The following is a 17,455-nucleotide window of genomic DNA, read 5'->3' as shown; positions in this document are numbered from 1 at the left end:
TTGATACTCATCAACAGTGGTTATTTTTGGGGCATGTGATCGGGGCTGGGGGTGGGGAGGAAGACTTCCTGATTCATTTTATCTTCTTCTATACTTCTAACCATCCCCTTTTTAAACCATCCACTTGCATTACTTTTATAATTAAAACAATAGTTTGAAAATTCCCCAACATATCACAATTGCACATCAGGGATCAGCAAACGATAGCCCGAAGGCCAAATCTGGCCTGCTGCCTGTTTTTGTACAGCCCATAACCTAAAAGTGATTTTTTATGTTTCTAAATGGTTAAAAAGAAATAAGAAAATAATATTTTTTAATATGTGAAATCATATGAAATTCAGATTTCAATGCCCATAAATAAAGGTTTATTGGAACACAGCTTATAATTATCTATGGCTGCTTTGAGCCACGGTGGCAGAGTTGAGTACTTGTGACAGAGACTGTATGACCCACAAAGCCCAAAATAATTACTATCTGGTCATTTACAGAAGTTCATCAACTTCTGGTCCAGAGCACTGCTTCTCAAAATGTGGTACCTAGACCAGCATATCAACGCCACATGGGAAAAAATGCAAAATATCGGACCCCTTCTCAATTTACTGACTCAAACTTTGGCATGAGGCCAGCAATCTGTGCCTTCATGAGCCCTCAGGGTGATTTTCCTGCCCATTAAAGTATGAGAATTACTGGCCTAGAGTAACATTTCAGCTGTGAAACATAATAGAAACGTGAACTGCTGGTGAGTACTGGCCTCCAAAGTCAAGATCTCCAAGTGAACTGGAAAACGGCACGGACACCAACAAACCCCAGTGGTCAGTGATTCAGTGTCCTAAGTTTCACTCAATTACGTTCTTCCATAAAGTTGAATGTAATTGTGCTGAATCAAACTTCTAGAATCGTTTTGGTGTTATTTTAAACAATTCCAAATACTAGACAAAATGCAGCAATACCACTTCTTTTAAATATCAAAAGTTCTTTTATTTTATTTTTTTTTTAATTTTTTTTTTCAACGTTTATTTATTTTTGGGACAGAGAGAGACACAGCATGAACAGGGGAGGGGCAGAGAGAGGGGGAGACACAGAATCGGAAACAGGCTCCAGGCTCTGAGCCATCAGCCCAGAGCCTGACGCGGGGCTCGAACTCACGGACCGCGAGATCGTGACCTGGCTGAAGTCGGACGCTTAACCGACTGCGCCACCCAGGCGCCCCTCAAAAGTTCTTTTAAATAGAGGCAGGTACATATTCCCTGCAGCTTGTACATTTCCAGAAGACACCACCACCAGCTCTAGGACTGTCAACTGGTATATGGGGGCAGGGCATTTTCCTAGGAAAATCAGATGGTTAGAAAGCAGAAGCTGGACTTTCATTTAGGCTCTATCACTCAGTAGCTGTATGGCCCTGATCAAGTTTCTTCTTTTGAGTCTCAGGTGAGAATTAATTAGAATATGTGAAAAAGTATGTGAAAACACTTTGCATTCTAATAAATGGTATTTCCTTCAAGAACGCTTAAAAAGTGAAATGAGAAAGAAAATATGTGCTCCATTATAGCTTCTAATACTGAGCACTTACTATGTGTCAATTACTGTACTAGGCACTTTACATATGTTAGCTCCTGAATCTTAATGAGAACGCTATGCGTTGTGAACTGTTATTGCTCCATTTCACAGTTGAAGATACTGAGGTACCCAAAGGTAAGTAACTTCCCCAGGGACATGTAGTAAGTCCCAAAGCTGTGAGAAAGCAGATCAACTTGCCTCCCCAAAATATATTATTTTTCTCATACATATGAAAAACATCCAGAAAACGTAAAGGCATTACAAAACTATTAAAAGGTACTACCATTAGGTTATTTTTCCAAAAGTGGTTTTGGGTTGACCTAATCCATCCACTCTCTCAAGCCCTGCTCCCTTCGTTGACCAAACACAGGCTTCGGTGAGGTGGCTGACAGAAGTTGGATGGCAGTCTAAGGATATGGAACAGAAAATCTGGATCCCAGCTAAAGCAAAGACTTAGGTGGAATCAACCGATGACTCCAGGCTCCCTAACTGCATCCCTAGATAGGATCACAGACAAGACACAAGGTTGTAAGTATTTCCCTTTTGAGGAAAGTATGCGTTATGATTGCTGTTCTGTTAACACTAATGGAATTAGTAACAATAATAATGTGGTTAACATTTAATGGCCACTTTCTTTAATGAAGTTCAGTGCTAGGTGCTCTACATACACGATCTTTTCCTTACCAATTCTGTCTGGTAGGCAGGCGGCTGTTGATGGCACCATTTTACAGATGAGGAACTAAGACTCACACCTCTAGTGGTCAATGGGGGGCCTAAGGCTCCACATCCCCTGCCACCAAACCAAGGACTGTGTCTGCCACTCCTAGATGCCTTTCTATAGTGTGCAGGGGCTCTAGTAGATAGCATGCTTTTCTTTTTTTCCTCAGGGATTAGATTTAAAGGAAAGTTTTTCGAAAAATTATGAAAAAATAAACATGGGACCATCCAACATTTAGAATGAAGGTACTTTTCACGAAAATTCTTAGATCTGACCTAATTGGGAGGCATTGTAGTAGTGAAAATAGCAGGAGCTTTGAAGTCAGACAGATCTGAGTTACCAGAACTTCTGCGCCCCACATTCTTCACCATTACATGGGAAGAACAGTGCTTTCCTCTACACTAGGCTGTTGTGAGCATGAGCTAACATATGTATGTAAATCATCTTAAAAAGCAGGTGTTCCATAAGCGTTAATTTTTTTTCCTTTCCCTTCTCAAATCTGCAACATGTTTACCTGCAGGCCTCTAAATTTATTTATTATTTTATTCAACAACTACTTACTGAGCTCCTCCTATATGCCATGCTCTGGATGCAGACTGAACCAGGTGACAAAGTCCCCGCTCTCATGGAGCTTATATTCTGTGGCGGAACACAGACAACAAGTAAACCAACAAATACATTAGATTACATAAGATGGTGATATGCATGATGAAAAATGGGCCAGGGTGAGCAGCGGATGGCACCTTGGAACTATGGTTCTGCTCCTGGTCCCGCCAAAACCTAACTATGTGACCTCAAGTAGTAACAATAATAGTGAACATTGGTTGAGAGCTTCCTGGTGCCAAGCTCTATGGTGAGCACTTCAGACGCTGCCCACTGATACAGAAAGGCTTAAGAAAATGAGGGAGTTGTACTTTATGATCTTTGAGGTCTCCTTTAGCTCTGACATTTGTGCCTTCATTCAGCAGCATCTGATTGTCATGCTACATCCCAGGCAATGGGATGATGTAGACGCCGATCAATTTTAGGACGTATGAAGATTTTTTTCAATGCAGCTGATTACATGATAGAGAGATCATCTTTATCAGCATTATCAAGTTCAAGTACACAGTCATTACAGGGGGAATCTTTTTTATGTACTTAAACTTGAGGCACGAAGTCACCAGGCCTCTACTTGGATATCTGGCTGAGGCTTTTGAGACATTGACTTTTAGAATGAACAGTGTTGCCAATGTACCTGTCCTGCCAAATGATAGGCTCACTGCCGAAAAGATGCAGGCACACCCACACATGACTTAAACACTGGGAACACAGCCTGAACATATCCAATCTGTTGACAATTACGGTTCTGCACTCTACTCAGAAATTCCACTTTCATATGATACTTTTTTATTTGAAGCAAAATCTTTTCTTTCAATCTGATAAAAGACACCCTATAAATGCTGTCACAAGGTAACAGGATAATAAGGTACCATACCGTGTTTATTTCACTAACTATTCATTACAAACTAGAAAAAAAATCTACTGTTTTCACAGGTGAAATGAAGAAATGGGCTTAAGAAATACATGCCTTTAGAAGATAATGGTCCTCCAATTAATGTGGCAAAAAAGAGGTGGGGCAAAATCCTCTATTTTGTTTATCATATTATAACTAATAAATAGTAGTTAACAAATTTTCTAAATGCAGAGTGAGTAAAATTAAAATCTCCAGTACCAATTATATTCAGGGTCGAAGGATAACCAAACTATAGTTACTGCTACATACTATTCTAGAAAAGGTTTGCTGAGTTTCCTTTGTATTTCCCTTCTTTATAAAGGCACTGCTTTGTACATTGGAAATTAGTACAATACAAATATTATGTTAATTATATCTCAAGTAAACAAAGAAACAAATAAATAAGAGCACTGCTGATACCTTATCACAACTGCATCTAACTTTCCAACTTGCTACCGTCAATGTTACAGCTAATTTGATGCACAACATCCATCATCACAGGCAGGGACACCAGCCAGGTTTCCATCAGTCACAGGACTGGCCTCTCTGTCTCTGGGGCACCACCATTTACCAAGGACGCATAGCACACCCCCTTTCGTTAAAGCTATTTTCAGGAAACAAGGTTCAGGTGCGTACTAATTATTGCAAGGGACAAGCTGACCAATCTGGGTTAAGGAGACACAAACTGAAAATCATCAGAAACCTCAGGAGAGGAGAGCCCCAGATCAGCAAGGAGCCGCTTTGGACTAATTTGATCTTAAAAGAATGATCATAGTGAGTGTTGTTACTGTTGATTATGTAACAGAAACTCTATATAGGGTTCCCTCAGGCAGTACATCTATACGTTATTTGTTATAAATACCAGAATATTTACTGTTATCAAAGGTAATAGTAAGAATTATTTTCAGTGTCACAAAAATTCTATCAGCGTCTAGTTTCAGCTGAATGTTGAAAATTACAGGCAACTGCTTCTGTCACTCCATGGAGGAGCACACTGTGCGGCCTGAGTGTCTTTTGAAATTGGTATATGTCCTCTGGGTAGTGCAGCACATTCTTCCTGTTTTAAATTTGTATTTGCAATGGAAGTCTAAGTTATGGTTTTAAATATTTTCATATTTGGTAATAGCATCAATTTCTAAAAACTCCATTTTATTTCCCTTTACAGATGAAGTCTGAAAGGTGGGATTACAGAATTCAAGTATGATGGAGGGAGGAATTCATTTTAAATAACTAATGTTGCTGCATGCAACATGCCCTATATTTACTGGCCTCTTACTCAGGGTCCATTTTAATTGTTATCTGCTCATGCATTCTATACCACATAATGAAATGCTTCCATTTCACCCACTGAGCCCTGGGTTTTTCTGTGCACCTCTACTAATGACCCTTAATTAAGCCGATTTTATCCTTGAAAATGTGAGTTTTCTTCTGGCCAACAAGTATTTTTAGGGAAGAGGCCTGAATGAACTTTCAAAAAGACATTTAAAATGCTTATTATTTTAAGCAGCTGTAAAACTGAACAAAGTATATTTATTTGTACTCAAGTGTGGGCTACCAACACCTATATTTTTCATTGTATGTTTCCAGGGAAGCACTTTCACCCTGCAGCCAGCCATCAATCCTCCGTCATGTTACATTTCAGAGGTATTAAGTATCTGGCTAGAAAACAACACAATAAAGTAGCCTGTACTACTTTACATTAGTTAACAATGTCAACCAGAGATAATATGTAATTTAAAAGACACTCTGTAAAATGTCTTACTGAATATATTTTTTCATAATGATCAAATGCCAAAGTCTAGTAACAAAACTATTATTTATAGCATATCAACATCTAATTGATTTTACAAATGGAGGCAATTATTTTGGATGAAGGGGGGAATGCCTGCCAGATTTAAATGATTTATGATTACTAAGAGAGAAAACAATGTTTTGCTAATTCATTTTCAAATATGGCTCTTACAAATCATTGATAATTTTAATTTTTAACCAAATGATTTGCTTAAATAATACAATGACATACAAAAAAAAAAGTAACTTACATTGTGACAGCAAACTGAGATATTTTTAACTGTTTAGAAATATTGCTTCCTCAGTAGGCTCGAAAGGGACTGTACCACAGAAATACATTTTCGAGGTGCTGATTTAGAGTCACAGAAAGATCACACTTCATGAACTCCAACCAATTACCTAGAGTAGGAGCACAGGCTTTTATAGCACTGTGTGCTTCAAGTCCAAAAGGGAACACTGCAAATGCATCCATGCCTTATATTTCTTGACCTAAAGCACTGACTGTCTGCTTGATAGGTTTGATAACTTGCACAGATGTTGTGAAAGGAAAATTAAATAGTCTGCATCACTTGATATAACTCGCATTGATTTTCATAATCTAGTACTAAGATGTACATGTTTCAAAAGTAAATGAGAAAGATTGAAGGTTCCTTCCCATTTCAAGGAGACTATAAAGCAGACAAGAAGCTCACATTTCACAAGAAATAACCTGTGCATTTGTTGAAGAAAAAAAAAAAAATCAGCTAGGGGAATGCCCCAGGCTGAAGCAGATACTGATTGGGCAAAGCTAAAGGACAAGGGCCCTTGAAACTAAACAAAAGCAAATTCATTCTGTTGACAGATGTTGATTACATCAAAGCGACAGGAACTCCCCCAACTCCCAATTTTTTTTAAACAATTAATACCTCTCTACAGTTTACACAATAAGGACAAAGTAAGTTTCTAAACCAATCATAATAAACACTATTAAACTTGTTTTTTAAAAGTTTCAATTCAGCTGAAGACTGTTCTGCTGTGTTTTTTGCTATGGGCTTCCCCAAACAGTGGTTTATTCATTCCCATGGACACGTCTGGGGAGCCAAGCTGGCCATGCCATCAGCCCCTTCCTTCCAGGGGTTAACTGTTCTGGCTGCCAAATAAAATACAGAGTGAGCCATGTAATTATGGAGACAGTCAAAGGGCAGGCTCTATTTTGAAATCTATTTGCACAGACAAGGTCTTCCAATTGAGCTTACAGGAAACAAGCTGGTAAAGAGCCTCCTTTTCCCCAGATGCTTTCCACACTTTTTCTCCAATTCAGGAAATCATGGATATGGACACCATACACCACTGCTTCCTGGATTTCAAGCTAAGATGCCACCATAAGAAGAAGTGTGGATCTGTTTTACAAAACTGTAAAAAAAAAAACCTTGTTTTTTCCTTTTCTTTTGCCTAATTAGCGGCATTTGGCAATAGCCTCTGGATGATAAAGCAACAGTGTTTATTAAACAACATTTCTAAAGAGGATGCAGGCCCAATTATGCAGGTGTTGGAAAACAGATTATTTACTTTAATGTTCAAAATAAAGCACAAAGTCCAGTCTAAAATATACTGGCATAGATACTTGTCCGAAATAAAGATTCTACTTAACATCCAATAGTGTGTCCTTGAAGTATGTTATAGCTAAGACTACTAACGCAGTAACAGAGATTTCACACGAATTAAAAAGAAATGTGTAAACTATTTTAATTGAAAAAAAAAATCACAAATCACTTTATGCTGACACATAAACATTTGTCCTGGTTGCTCTAAAGCTCTAAATTTGTGATTGTTAGGAGGCTGCATCGTGTCAGATGAAAACAGAACTGGGCCACTACTACCAATAAAAGTAAGCAAAGGAAGGAGAAATAGTAGCCTTCACAGGTACTAGCCTATGGATGTCAGAACTCACCCTCAAGCCATAAGCCAAAGCCCAGGAGTCCTGATTCTAGAGAAGATGAGCTAGAAAGTCAGCCACAGTGAGAGAGCACTTCTGGGGAAAGGAAGGGCGGTGGCCTGAGGGCACCCTCCTCCAATAATAACAACATTCAAGAATGATGCCCAGGTCACGGCAAAACATGACCTTCCCCAAGGCTCCATCAGGAAGTTGGCTCCATGCTACCTCCCTCCTCCTTTTAAAAAATTCAGCAATAGCAAATGATAGAGTATAACGACAATGACAAGCTCAGAAATGGGTTTGGGAAACCACTGCATTTTCTTCTTTACAAAAGCCAACTGGATGATATGTGATTATTCATTAATGTATATACCACCAACACCCAGGAATATATGACTGAAACGAAAAGCATTCCCCTCTTCTTGGGAGACAAACACACCCCCAACCTAGTCTGCAAACACATTATCAATAAACAAAACCTAGTTAATAGAGTAGACTTATGTTTGTGGGCCTAGAAAAAAATTCCTTTGGGCTGGCCCAACCACAGGTGGGGGAGGGGAGTCAAAGATTAGAGTAAGAACTCAAAATCTAAAACTGAAAGATCATTTGGTGGATAAGTGGAAGTTACGTGGAAATGACTAATGTATAGAAGGAAATAGGGCTGTTGTGTGAATTTTCTCCATTTAGGGTAAAAAATGTTTACTTCAAAATTTAAATCTAAATTCATTTTTAGAATCATACAATATTGAGTCACACTGCAATAGTATATGCTTAGAAAATCCCATTGTCTCTCAGCTAAAGTTTAGAGAAAAGCAGCTTTTTAGCACTTCAACAATACATATACTCAGGCAACTTCTTGGACAAAGAAATATTGTGTCTTTCCAGGGGAAATAAAGGAGCTGTTTATTAGGGCTGTGGTTAAAATGTAATAATTCATTCTAGTTGAGCCCTGTGGAAAATGTCATCAAAATATCATTTTCTTTGCCAGATTTTCTGGATGCCGTGATATCGTTTAAATACAGAATAAAAGGCAAACTCTGATGAGAGTAGAAGTACAACACCAAAACGAACCAAAAGCAAATGTTCATTTCATCAAAGGAAGAGGAAAGAAATTCACACACTCCTGATACCCAGAGAATGTAACTCTTCTAGGTAGGTTAGTACAGAACATCTGGCAAACTTCAACCTTCCAAAATTTCTCAAAAGAAGCATTCCTGTTACCACACAATTTGGTTACAGAAGAGGAACATAGAAAAATTCTATATTAAAGCACATATATAAGAATCAGAGCAATTTCACAGAAATCACACATGGAATTCAACTTTAGAGAAAGTTCATATAAAAATATCATGAGTTTTAAAAAATGATACAGTAAGAAAGTCCTTCTTTAATTAAAAAAAGACTTTATAAATACTACTGTCATAAAACACTACTCAAAATATTACTTATTTGGATAACAATACCCTTTAATAGAAGATGTTGGGACTTACAGTTTGTGATCAAAGGCACAACTTTACCATGAAAATTTTTCAATTGTATTAAAGCATTTGAAAAGAGTTTAATTTTAGTCCTCATCTTACAATAGTGTCAACTGAATTCTATATGCAACATGCTCTAGTTATATTTTTGGGTGTATTTTTCTATCTTTTTATGAACCATTTAAAGTTATTTATGCAAACAACTGGTATAAAATAGCTCAGAGCTTTGACCAAAACTGCAGTATCAACACCAAAAAAAAAAAAAATAATAATAATTTTTTTTTTTTACATCATAATATTTTTCTGAGAATGTTTCACTGTACAATTCCAAGTGAAAGGCATGAAATAAAAAGAAAACATTTAAATATAAATTCTACCATGGTATTTTGACAATTTGGGGAGTTTTGTTTCTGCTCTGTAACCAGGCAACAGGAGTGATAGGTATGTAGGTAGGTCAATAATCACAACCCAAAATGAGGAAGCTAAAGGTCCAGGAAAACAATATATTTCTAACCTTCTGCAGTTGAGATTATATAGATTTAAACAATAGAAGCCAAGATTACTCACCAAGGGGTTATTTTCACAAGAAAAATAAAGAGAAAATAAACAGTAACCTCTTTACTAAAAGAAAAAGTTTGGACTGATGTAGTTATGCTGCCACAAATAGTTCTATATTCAATTAAACCGTACAGACTTAGTTAACCATGTGAATAATCACTCCACAGCTTTAGGCATGAATGCAAAAAGTGCAATGCATTAAAATGGTACAGGCTTAAAAGGAGTCCCACAGAAGCCTACTTACAAACTCTTCCTTGTCTTTTTTTTTTGTTTAACGAATGCTCAACTATAAGACCGTTATTTTTGTACTTAAGATTAAGATTAAAAATTAAAACTATCACATCACCCCTAACAAAACATGTATTCTATCTGTATTAAGCAGGCTGCTTTTCAATCTGAAAACAGTATTACTTGAAAACCGTAGCTGACCAAGATTATTCACATTTGGTGGAATGACAAATTCATGATCTCATTTTTACTTATTTATTTCATCTCATTTTTATTTTTTTTAAATTTTATTTATTTTGAGAGAGAGAGAGGGCATGAGGGGGGAGGGTCAGAGAGAGAGAGGGAGAGAGGGAGAATCCTAAGAGGGCTCCATTCTGACAGTGAGGAGCCTGACGCAGGGCTCAAACCCACAAATTCATGAGATCATGACCTGAGCCAAAATCAAGAGTTGGACATTCAACCTACTGAGCCACCCAGGTGCCCCCATCATCTCAGTTTTAGACTAACATCTTCAATATAACCACGATACCAAAACATCTGATGTATACAATATTTGAAACATGTTTATTGTCTAATGTGAGGTGCATTGAACATTTAGTGGAATGTTACAAAAAGAAAAACAACCCTAACATGCCTAAATAAAACATAGCCAATTTGGAGGTAAAAAGAAGTAAATACTATGGAACTTAAACATTTGAGGGACACCTGGGTAGCTTAGTTGTTAAGCATCCAACTCGATTTTGGCTTAAATCATGATCTCACATTTTGTGAGTTCAAGCCCTGTGCTGGGCTCTGCACTGACAGTGCGGAGCCTGTTTGGGATTCTCTCTTTCTGTCCTTCTCCTGCTCCCACTCTGTCTCTCTCTCCCAAAATAAATAAACTTAAAAAAATTTTTAGGGGTGCATGGTTGGCTCAGCTGGTTAAGCATCTGACTCTTGGTTTCGGCTCAAGTCATGATCTCACGGTTTCGTGAGTTCAAGCCCCATGTCAGGCTCCATGCTGACAGTGTGGAGCCTGCTTGGGATTCTAGCTCCCTCTTTCTCTGCCCCTCCCCCACTCGTGCTGTCTTTGTCTCTCTCAAAATAAGTAAACTTAAAAAAAATTATATTTTGTTTGTGAATGCACGTGGCATCATATTTACTTGAGTTCTTGCTTAAATTGGTTTTCCTTCTTTGAGCAATAGTTGGTTCAGTTGGACAAGTTAGTGAAACACTCTAAGCCTTAGTTTCCTCATCCGGTAACAGGAACAGTAATACCCTCTTCACAGGGCTGCTTTGATAATTGTACGACATGAGGTACGGAAAGGGACACAAGGTAAGCACTTGATAAATTGCAATTGTGATCATAGGTTGTATGGTGGAAGGAGGGCACTGTAAAATGGACTAATCAGTAGGTAGAAACCAGCCCGAATTTCAAAATGTGCTTTGGCCATTCACAAAGTATTCATAAGATCCTAGATTGGGTCTCAGAGCTGCTACTTAAAAACCACGCTATCCAGAGCACAGGGCCTCTCCTGCCTTCATTACAGGACCATCCTGACCATCAATGGGGGCTGCAGATGTATTAATACTTTACAAACTGGATAGCATCTCATGACTGTAGTGTATTGAGAGAAGAGTCAGACTCGCTAGGATGAATTATGCACAGACTAATTTTGACATTTTTCTGGGAATTCTTGGTGAGGCCTTCCTTTCTAGAATCCTGATGGCTAATGGTGAAGTCTAAGGAAAATCTCTTTTTCCATTCAGAGGCATAAAAGACCCCAGCTTTTCTCAAGAATCATATCATTCCAAACACATTAGTATACAGAATAGTTTTGATATCTGTGCAAAAGGTGAGATAGGAGTAATCATGTTTTAGAAAGATTCTACTTGGCATTGAAGACATTCCCTATAAAGCTATTACAAACAATTTTAAGAGTGACAGCAGATGCTATTTTTTATTCTGTTACTAAACAGTGTTCAGTCCATACTGTGTTTATCCATAAATTGTTACATTGTCCTTGGTAAACTCAATCACTTAAAGTTTGTAAGATTTTCAATATATTTGTTTCAGTGTGCAACTATTTAATAGAAATATTCTAGAGCTCACAAACCTTATTGTTTATTGTACCAAGAAGTCTTCTTTGCATAAAAATTCCTGTTTATTAAACAGTGATACAGGAAGAACTTATTTACATTTCAAGCACCACCAACATACATCATTTATGACAAAAAAGGCAAGCACTCCATAAGAAATGCTCAATCACTGTCAATCACAAACACCAAAATATACATAAACCAAAGCAAGCCATGTGAACTGTATTAAATTCAGCTACACACAGAATTACTAACCAAACAAACAAAAAAACAAATAATTATCAGTGACTCACAGACCTATTTACACAGTACACAAAATAACTTGGAAAGGTGTAACCATGGAAACCTAATAGCCTAAATTCAGTGCCTTTAAAATTTGCATTTATTTAAACACTGTGCAAATGATGTCCTTACAAAGTTTAAATATTGTAAAAGCAGTCAAAGCTTATCTTTGTTATCTGATCATTGATCAAAATAGTTTCAACTATAAATTAGCTGCTTTTAAAATTATTCAAGGACCAATTTAATGAAACCATGATAAAAATGTCAAACAATTTTTTTAACTTTTCAGCAAACTGTTATTTTCACAACCACTGATTAACAATTGAAAAAACTCAACTATACACAACAAATCTCATAAGAGTCAAATAATATTAAAATGTGCTTTGACATAAAGACTTTTCTTAAACTCACACTGTTGCATGCAACCACCCCCACTTCCTCTAATTAACTATAAAAGCAGAAATGCTATTAGCTGTTTCAGTTTACAGGTGATTTTCGCTGACAGTTACCATTTGAATAGTTTAATATTTAATGCTATAGTTAGTCATAATGTCTTATATTTTATTTTATAATCTACATGAGTAAAACATTATTTTGTAGATCACTGGCTCCCACACTCAAGATGTAATGTTCAGTGTGTATTTCATTATGTAGATGAGCACTGGATGTTGTTTGACATGATTTAAATGGGTCAACAGTATTTTCCTAGTCACATTAATCATTCGGACAGCTAGAATAAGAAAAAGGGCCTTGAAAACTAAAACTAGAGAATCTATTCACACAAATGACACTTACCATTGGCGGGTTATCTAGGATGTGGTTAAGCAGAAGGAAGAGTTACAGACTTTGAACACATGTTTCATTATTTATTCAGAAACGACTTCAAGACCTAGCTCCATTTTCAGAACCCAAGTGAACACCCACAGGGACAGATTTCTGAGATACCAAACTGTAATTTTTTTTTTTAAAGCATTAGATAGAAATCTATGAAAACTTTTTCATTTGAGAAGAATAAAATTTGGGGAGCCCAGCCGCAAATGAGACTGGGCTTAAGGATAGTGTCAGGTGTATGGTGTCTATAAAAATATACCACAACACAAATGAGGACACTGCCCTCACTATGGACAATAATCCTGTCTTTACCTGCTGATGGCTCCTAGGAAGTGGAGAGGAGAAAAAGAAAAAGCAGAACCAGTTTTTAGAAATAGCTGCAAATCATTTTGTTCCAGCCCTGAGTCAAAAGGACCTGGTAAGGAACATGGAAATAATAGGTGTGAGCTCACCAACAACAACTCCACAGCCCCTTTGCCTTTCATTGTCATGACTGACCTTTACACTGGGTCTGACCAAGGGATGATTTGGTCTATGTGGCTATTCAGTGTGCCAGAATACTATTCCGGACAATCATCCTACTTTGTTCCATATGACCAAGTGCTTTCTAATAACAAGTATGGACGTGACATACAATCTTCCCAATGGAAGCTCTTTAGTGGGTCTTCAGCAGCTGTGAAGAAGACAGTGTCCAGCATTAATTTTTTCATTCCAAACCCACTTCTCAAAGGTCATCCTCTTGAGTGGATGTGCTCTGTCCTCTCCTGAAACCACACGGAATGAGCCACAGTCCATGGAAAGCCCATATTTTGTTTTTCTTGTTATTTTTTGTTTTGTTTTTCTTACTATGAAAATGGTACGTGTGTGGTATTAATTATTTTTATAATATTAAAACAGCATAAACAGTAAAAGTTAGGAACAGTAAAAAGCTTCCTGAGATGACCGCTGCAAACACACTTTAGAACATTTCTCTAAGTATTCATTAATATATTGCTATTACATTTCATATTAATGTATCATATTTTATAAATATTCAGTTTGTACATGTAGTTTTGTTAAGCTGCTTTTTGAAAGCAATTAACGTCTCTCTACAATATATGGAAGATATCCATCTTAACAACAAATACAGAGCTACACAATTCTTTTTAGGCCTCTTGGGTTGTTTTTTTCGTTTCATAGTATTCCTTTATATCAATGGGTAACATAGCACTTTTTTTAACCAGTGATGGGCATTTAGGTAAGTTCTTTTTGTTTGTTTTTGTTTTTGTCTTGCATAATATGCTTTCTACAAATACAGTTGCACATTTGACCAATTATTCTTTTTAGCTTAAGTTCCTAGAAGCAGAATTCATAGGTTAAGAAATATGCAAAATTCTGCCATTTGCAAAACTGCTTTCCACATAATAGCAAGTTACATTCTCAGTGGTGCCTATCTCCCTACATCATCACCAATATTATTGTTAAAATCTTTGTCAATCTGATAAACAAAAAATGATATCTTGCTTTTACTTGTTTTTCCTCAGATACTATTAAGATCTCTTTATGTATCTATGTTCCTTTGTGAAATCTTATTTAGGCCTCTTGAGTTGTTTTTTACTTGACTGATTTTTAAGAGTGCTCTGTGAATTAGAAATATGAAACATTTGTGCACTGTATTATTTCAAATTATTGTTTTCCATTTGCATTTCAACCTTGTTTAAAGTGTTTTTGGCCACATAATTGGACTTACATTGAATTTATGGATTAATCTAGGGAATCTGACTCTTTAAAATACTTAGTTGTCTTATTTAAGAGATGTCTGGGGGTGCCTGGGTGTCTCAGTTGGTTGAGCATCCAACTTCAGCTCAGGTCAGGATCTCCCGGTTCGTGGGTTCAAGCCCCGCATCGGGCTCTGTGCTGACAGCTCACAGCCTGGAGCCTGTTTCAGATTCTGTGTCTCCCTTTCTCTCCACCCCTCCTCCACTCATGTTGTATCTCTGTCTCTCTTTCAAAAATAAATGTTAAAATGTTAAAAAAAAAAAAGAGAGATGTCTTCATAGGTACTATAGACTTTTTTTTTTTTAATGTTTATTATTTTTTGGAGAGAGAGACAGAGAGAGAGAGAGCAAGCAGGAAGGGGCAGAGAGAGGGAGACACAGAATCGGAAGCAGTTTCCAGCCATAGTCGGCCGCCCACCGACTGAGCCACCCAGGTGCCCCAAGTACCACAGACTTTTTAAACATCCCTCAGTAGATGTCTAATGGTTTTTTTTTCATACAAGTCCTGTATATTTGTTATTATTTGTTTATTCCTAGGCTATTATAAATGGATTATAAATGCTATTATAAATGGATTTTTTTCAAACTTTCTGCATAAATATAAGACAGCAATTTCTTTTTGTGTAATAATTAAACTTATTTTTCTTTAAAAAGTTAAATTTAGGGGCACCTGGGTGGTTCAGTTGGTTAAGCAACCAACTTCAGCTCAGGTCATGATCTCGCAGTTCGTGAGTTCGAGCCCCATGTCAGGCTCTGTGCTGTCAGCTCAGAGTCTGGAGCCTGCTTCGGATCCTGTGTCTCCCTCTCTCTCTGCCCCTCTCCTGCTCACACTCTATCTCTGTCTCTCTCTCTCTCAGGAATAAATAAACATTTAAAAAAAGTTTAAAGAGTTAAGTTAAAACAACTGACATACTCCAGTGTCATATTTTTATGTTCCTTAACATTTAAAAAAGTCATACATACAGACTCATACACTAATTTTATTGGAAAGAAGTGAGTTAGGCTGATGGGTTAACTAGACTTTTATTTTCATTATTGCCCATTCACATTTCTTACTCTGTCTCTCCTCCCCAAATACCCTCCCTCTTCCCAAATATGAAGTGCTGGACTGTGCTAACAGTCTAACAAGTGCTAAAAGTGCCAGTAAACTAAAAACATCAAAAAAAAAGGATAGACTTTTTTTTGGAAGGGTTTGATATTTAAAATATTTCCCCCAAAAAGCAATGACTTAATCATGGCAGGGAGGGAAGGGGGGGGGAGAGTTTTTTAAGATTTAAATAAATCTACATATTATTTATATATATATTGTCCATATTACTTATCTCATTTTATAGCTTAGTCTTGCTTTATTTTGAATTACACGTCTGGGTTATGCTGGAGTGACCATAAATCTTTTTAATGCTGGGTTCTTATCTCGATTCAGCCAGCCCTTCCATAACTATAACTGTGCCCACAAGCATGCAAATACCTGAATGCATCAAGCAAACAGCACAATTACAAACCTTCCCCTGGTCTTACAACAGTGAAAGAGGCCAGGAACTTTAAATAAAAATAAATTTAAAACTAATCTGCCAGGCACACCTGGGTGGCTCAGCTGGATAAGTGATTTCTTCTCTTGATTTCTTCTCAGGTCATGATCTCACGGTTCATGAATTCGAGGCCTGCGCTGGGCTCTGTGCTGACAGCATGGAGCCTGCTTGGGATCCTCTCTCTCCCTCCCCTGCTCATACTCTCTCTCTAAAAAAAAATAAACATTAAAAAAAAAAAGAAAGGCTAATCTGCCAGCCTTCTGAACAAGGATTCTGTTTAGCTCTAGTTACTAGGATCCTCTTGTATTTAGTTTGACATCCCTCTGAGAAGAGCAATATGTCTTAGAGTTGTAGAAGAGGGTCAAGAAGCAGGGAATCGTCTATTGCTTCCTTATAAAGCAAATGTTCTCCTGATGCATTTTCCTTCATGAGTTTCAGAATACTACTTCCTACTCCACCTACAAGTTTGGAAAATCGTTATGCTATACAGATGACAGAAAAAAATATAACTAGTTTTTTCCCATTAAAAATATCTGATCTACAGGTAAGAGCATGAAGTTTATTGTGTGCTTTTCCCTATATTTAAAATTTTCAATAAAAAGTTTAAAAAGTATCTCATCCAGCACTAAAAAAAAATGTATCTTTCCTAAAGAACTCTAAGAAGTATGGGAAATGGAAGGGTTATTTTAAATCTAGATGCTGTGTATACGTGAAAAAACAAGCATTTACAATGAGCACTGTCCTGCACTTGCTCCTGGGCTGTAAGCCAGGAACTGCTCTGGGACTAGTGCTTCTTGATGGTGGAACCGTCCAGTTATCCACACATGTCTCATTTGCACTTCACAAACCACATGTGCTGCTGGGGAGTGATTCAAGGGTCCAGACCTTCAGCCGCTCACATACTATGCAAGTCAGACTCCTAAGAGTACACTCGAGCACAGAAGAAGAGCACAGGGCTGGACACTTCATTGTTTCTGAGCACAGTGTGATGTAACATGCTGGCTGGGATCAGAAAAGTGTTTGGGGCGTGGCCATCGTGATGATGTACAGAGAGGCAAGAAGTCCTCATGGAAGTTCAACATGGGAAATTTTAGAGAAATACTGCAGAGTGAGGGAAGTTTTGTTCCCACCTTTGCCTTATAAAACCTTAGGCAGCAAGTAGATTTTTGCCCAATGGTGTGGGGTCCCTCAGGTAGTTATTTTGGAGATAATATACAAAACAAGAAAGCTATATATC

The 17,455-nt window shown here is 37.3% G+C and overlaps 1 protein-coding gene across 2 annotated transcripts in view; it reads right to left on the bottom strand.

The window, feature by feature from the left end:
* The window catches only part of METAP1D (methionyl aminopeptidase type 1D, mitochondrial), a 90,691-nt gene that overhangs the window by 19,522 nt on the left and 53,714 nt on the right, over positions 1-17,455 (bottom strand). The window lies entirely within an intron of this gene.

This window comes from Puma concolor, chromosome C1, assembly GCF_028749965.1.
Source record: "Puma concolor isolate L17-30 chromosome C1, mPumCon1.1.hap2, whole genome shotgun sequence".
Classification (NCBI taxonomy): Eukaryota; Metazoa; Chordata; class Mammalia; order Carnivora; family Felidae; genus Puma; species Puma concolor.
The sequence above is the reverse complement of the archived record's forward strand: the minus strand, read 5'-3'. Positions and strand labels throughout refer to the sequence as shown.